Consider the following 6,279-nt stretch of genomic DNA (forward strand, 5'->3'; position numbering starts at 1 on the left):
TTTACAATACAAGATAACATCATTTACGTACCTCTCCTGAGTTTAGTTTCCTCATCTGTAAATAGGGGGTGACAATGAAAATCGGAACTGTGATAGGACTGATTGAGATAAAATGCACTATGGCATCTGACATGGTGCAGTTGCTCACTGAACAGGATTGATTTTGGGGAGAGCTCCTCCTCTGCCAGTGTCACACTGCCCTTGCTGGGCTGGAGCACCACGTTCTCCTGTGGAATCTCAGATGATTATGTGCATTCTCAGCTCACACCCAGAAGCCCTCCCTTTGTCCCCTCTGAACTTCTTACTTTTCGTGCCTGTGTTCATGTCTGTCTCCCAACCAGGAGGGATTCTCGTGTGCATTAATCAAGCATTTCTAGACTATGTCCTGTTTGTTCCCCCATTAAAGCACAGTAATTGTAGACCATCTACTTTTCAAAGAGGGGAAAAACAAAGGTTAGACTTTTCCTTAATCTCTCCATTTTGTTATGTGGTAGGTCGGACAGGGGTGCTCTCTTTTGGGAGAGTATTTTGGTTTTGCTATTTTTGGTAAGGCAGAAATTGAGAGACAGGATAATGATGTAGCGTTAGGCTATAAGAGATGGTTGATATGAACAAGAAAGGCTCTAGATTTTGGATGATTTTTTATGATTTTGCACCTGAAAGACCTGAAACTCTATTTCCCCAGGTCCAAAGACAGCCAGACACCCTGATGGTATCTGTGGGATAGGGGCCATAAGGGAAGTGGGAGGAAGATGAAAAAGGAAGGAGGTCCCCATTGCCAATAGAGACAGACTGTGCACTCATCAGGAGAGGTGATGGAGAAAGGCCAGTTATGTACTGCTCTTTGGACTTCTAGTGAAATAAAGAGCAAGGCAAATGAAACTAGGAAAGAAGAGTGAGGCTGGCATCTAGTGGTTACAGCAGGAAATTGCCCAGAACCCATGAGCCAAAAGGCAGCTTTTGCACACTTTATCTCCTCAGCCTTCATTTCCCTGTATTAGTTATTTCAGCTATAAGTGATGGATTATGAACCAGAGTAAGAACAAAAGTAAAGGAATTTATTGACAGGTGCAATGGGAAGGATGAGATGGGGTGAACATTAGCTACGCTGGAACTAGTTGGTCAAATGATATCACCACACTCTTTCCCAGTCAGAAATGGCTCCCTCCTTCTGTTAGCATATGGCCAATCTTCTCTTGTGATGACATGGGCTTTGCCTATGTGATTAAAGCAGAAGGCTGTGAGCAGCTGTAGGTATGTGTGTGTGAGTAGGTGGTGGGAGGGGGTTCTTAGCTGATCTTCTTTTCTCCAGTGATCACACACTGATGACTTCCTAACTTTTTGTCATGCTCATCATAATTCCAATTCCCAGATCCAGACATTTAGAGGGTGCTTTTGCTAGATGTCTTGTCAACCACAAGTAATCAAAATTGAAGGTGTTATTCCTTGTGTTCTTGTTTTTGGTTATTTGTCTTTCTCTTCCATGCATATAGTAATGCCATCTATAATTTCCTCTTTGGATCTGCACAGATAGCAGAATCTATAAGCTAAACAAATTAAAAAATATATGTAGAATGTGCAAAATGGAAATGGATATCCTCATGGCAAATTCTGTTTTGAGGAGTAAATGAAATAACATTGGCATGACATATATCGTTTCACAACTAAAGAATAAGGTTGATAAGTATATTGTCATTTTAAAATTTGTATCTTCTCTATCATAGATTCTCAGAAGTAATCTCAGCACCAGAACATTCTTCAGAATGTTCCAGGTCCTACCTTTCTACCGATGAGTGAAGTTCTGTTTATTTTCATTTGTTTATGTGAGTGGGAAAAGAGAATTCTTTCTCTACTATACAGAGGCCTATACGCTGTCCCTACTGGATCTTGAGGTCTTATTAAATGTTGACTTAACTTCAGCTTGGAGATCTTTTGAAATGAGTTGACTGAAAGAATAGAATGAACAGATACATAAAGCAAAAAATCACTTGTAGAAAATGTACTGAGCAAAATCACACACCTGTCCCTAAAATGTCCCTTTCTTTTAATGTTAGCAGTCATCCAGTACATTAGGTGTAAAAACTCATTAAAGGCAGGGAAGGATTACACTCCATTTATGTCTGAGCTATCAAAATGTATAAATGCATTCTACTGTCATGTACAACTAATTAGAACAAAAAATTTTTTAAAAAATTTAATTTTAGAAGGTAGGGAAGGAGATGCTCAGGGAATGTATGTCACATATGATGAGGGAGGAAGTGAGCCCAAGTCTCTGAGTTGCAGGTTCGTCTCTCAGTTTGTTGGTTCTCTGCACCACTGAGCCACACTGGACCATGAGGAATTCTTCTCTAACCGCAAACATCTACCACAATTGAATTCTTTGCAATTTTCAGGATCAGGTGTTCTTTTGTGTTAGGGTCAGAACATTTCCTGCGTAAGTAAAATGTATCCACTAATATTGAGCCTAGGGGTGTTGAGTATCTTGCCACCTAATTAGTCATGAACTCTTAGAACAGGACTGAATCGTGAGTCAGAATAGCACAAATGTGTATCACAGATATGTAAGCACACTGAGTGCATCACACCTGACATTTAAAATATCTGAGCTGAGGAAAAGTGAAGTCAAAGATTTGGAGGAATAATCCAGGTAGACATTGAAGCCACCTAGGTTGACATGAATGTCTGCAAAGCAAAGTTATCTGTTAAGGGTCAAAAGCACTGGGTAACTTAGAAAGAGAGACAAAGTATGGAAAGTGATTGATGTAGATGTCATGTGCCTTGACATCACTTTTCTAGCAGGGCAGAGAAACAGTGGCCTGGAAGTTGCCTCAGAAAATCAAGAAAATGTCAGTGCCTTCTCCAATCCTCTGGGAGCATAGGCTTCCCCTCCTTTCCACTATTCCAAGTGTCCTAGAGTGTCCTGGGGAGGGGTGTTGTGGTGTATGCTTGTAATTCTAGCACTTGAGAGGTTGAAACGGGACGACTGTGAGTTCGAAATCAGGTTCAGCAATTTAGGGAGGCCCTAAGCTACTTAGCAAGGCCCTGTCTCAAAATATAAAAAGGGCTGGGGATGTGGCCCTGTTTTCAATCCCTGGTACCAATGTAGGTGAGTTTACCTCTCACACAGCTGAGGATCTTGGTGTCATGGTAGATGCGTTTATGAGGGAAGGCAGCCATGGAAAGAAGCACTGGAGGAAGGGGCACAAAAGAGTAAGAGGATGTGAGAAGCAACTGCAGCAAGGCTGCTGTCCAAAACTGGGCCCAGGTGGCAGGAGAGCTTGTCTACTGGTCTCTGGAATGTTCTACTGCCCTGATTACGAATGGCTATTTGAGTGTGTAGCTTGTGAACCTTTTGAAAATTATTTTGCAAAGTGACTTTCCAAAACCATGCCATCTATGTTAAACTTTTCATTAAAGTTACCATGCTGTATACAAAAAAATGCCCCCACTGGGATGCCCATCCTGCCTTTGTGACCAGAGAAAAGCCCCCAGTTTCCAATACAAATAGGCTTTGGGAAGGGATTTTTTTCTTTTAAATTAGAGAATTATAGTTGGGTTCATTTTGACATTGAATTTTATGTCAATCCCTGTTCCCCCCCTTTTCCCTTCCACTTTCTCCCCCATTCTTCTCTGTCTACTGATCTTTCCTTGGCTCATTTAATTATTTATTTTTGATTGATACTTTCTGTATATACATGAAGGGGGAATTTCCTTTATATTCATAAAGGCACACAATGGTATATTCATATATACATACCATGGGATTTTGTTATATTCATTCCACATTTCCTCCCTTTTCCCATCCCTCCTTCTCTCCCTTCCTTATATCTTTGTGGTATTGGATCCTCCCCACTTTATCCCCTGACCCCAAGGATCTTTGCCAAAATAAAAATCCAGGAATTCCATTTTTTTCTTCCAGATCTTTTGTTCTTACTGTATCCTCTGTCTAGTCTCAGGCAACAAAAAACATGATAGCAACAGTTGTTAGAGAATAGGAGATCTGTTATTATGTATAAAAGAAAAACCAATTTTTCATATATTTATTAATCACCTATAAGTCATCTTATGTAAAGTGTCTGTCCAGCTCTTTAGCCAATTTATTGATTGGGTTCTTTGTATTTTTGGTGTAAAGTTTTGTAAGTTCTTTATGAATTTTGGAGATAAGTGCTCTATCTGAAGTGCATGTGGAAAAGATTTTCTCCCACTCTGTAGGCTCTCTTTTCACATTTTTGATTGTATTCTTTGCTGAGAAAAAGCTTTTTAGTTTGAGTTCATCCCATTTATTGATTTTTGTTTTGATTTCTTATGCTTTGGGAGTCTTGTTAAGGAAGTCTGATCCTAATCCAATATGATGAAGACTCGGGCCTACTTTGTCTTCTATTAGGTGCAGGGTCTCTGGTCTAATTCCTAAGTCCTTGATCCATTTTGAATTGAGTTTTGTGTGCAGGGTGAGAGATAGAGGTTTAATTTCATTTTACTGCATATGGATTTCCAGTTTTGCCAGCACCATTTGTTGAACAGGCTATCTTTTCTCCATTGTATGTTTTTGGTTCCTTTGTCTAGTATGAGGTGACTGTATTTATGTGGGTTCATTTCTGTGTCTTGTATTCTGTACCATTGGTCTGCTTGTCTATTTTGGTGCCAAAACCATGCTGTTTTTGTTACTATTGCTCTGTAGTATAGTTTAATGTCTGGTATTGTGATACCTCCTGCCTCACTTTTTTTGCTCAGGATAATTTTAGCTATTCAAGGTCTCTTATTCTTCCAGATGATGTTCATGATTTCTTTCTCTATTTCTATGAGGAAAGTCATTGGGATTTTAATTGGAATTGTGTTAAATCTGTACAGTGCCTTTGGTAGAATGGCCATTTCAACAATATTAATTCTGCCTATCCAAGAATTTGGAATGGACCCATTATCCCACTCCTTGATTTATACCCAAAGGACTTAAAATTAGCATACTACAGTAACACAGCCACATCAATGTATATAGCAGCTCAATTCACAATAGCTAGATTGTGGAACCAACCTAGATGCCCTTCAACAGATGAACAGATAAAGAAACTATGGTATATATACACAATGGAATATTATTCAGCCATAAAGAAGAATAATATTATGGCATTTGCAGATAAATGGATGGAAATGCAGACTATCATGCTAAGTGAAATAAGTCAATCCCCAAAAACCAAAGGCCAAATATTTTCCCTGATAAGTGGATGATGATATATAATGGGGATGTGGGGTGGGGAGTGTGAGAAGAATTAAGGAATTTTAGATTATGTAGAGGGAAATGAGAGAGGGGTATGAAAAATGTTGGAATGAGACAGATATCATCACCCTATGTACATGTATGATTACATGAATGTTGTGAATCTACATCGTGCACAACTGCGGGGGTACCTGGCAACCCAACCAGTGCTTGACAAGGATCCACTGGGGGAATGATGTTTGCAAGGACTCATCGTCCTGGGAGATGCCAGATGCTTGTCTCTGGGCTCTGGTCCTTTTTCTGCATTATGTTTCTAATATTATATGACTCATACTATTCCTTGGTAGTAATCACTGAGGGTGAAGGGAATACTACAGAGTTTCCCAAGAATATTAATAAAATGTTAGGGACTATAACTCCTTCTTAGCCACAAGTAGTAAAAAATCTTTTACCACTGTGTGATGTGTCTTCTTCCTGGGGTGCTTGTTATGAACATGTAATGCAGTACATACATTTGGCCACGGAACTGTCTGTATTTCCAACCATGAGTATGCAAAAAACACCTCCCACAGTAGCTACTAGATATGGACTAGCTTATTTTATTAATGGCAAGCCCTGCTACCCCCCTAAAGGCAAGCCCTTAGAGAAGGTAGAAATAGATCTCCCCCTGTCTCTTACAGGGTGGTTTAATCCAGATGATGGTTTTGTTCATGTGTGGTGGTAAGGTAAAAGAATAAGTCTTCACAATATTCCTTTTTTCCTACAAAAAATAGGTCACTCCTATAATAAACATTGGTACACAATGCCTTGTTCTGGGAAAAGGAGCTACATAAGACAAGGTAATTTATTTAGTAAAAAAATTAGCCATGGGAACCATTGGGACTGTTGCCCTCCTGTAACTTAGCAATTTAGATATTAATCAGATGGACCTAGTAGAAATGGTCATGTGAAATTATTTGTCTATCGCTTTAACCGCGAGAATAATAATAGTCTTAGATCACATAGAGTTTAGATATTAAGGAAATAAACATTGTATTAGCTCATTGACTTAATTAAATATTTGTAAT

Source organism: Sciurus vulgaris (genome assembly GCF_902686455.1).
Source record: "Sciurus vulgaris genome assembly, chromosome: 6".
Classification (NCBI taxonomy): domain Eukaryota; kingdom Metazoa; phylum Chordata; class Mammalia; order Rodentia; family Sciuridae; genus Sciurus; species Sciurus vulgaris.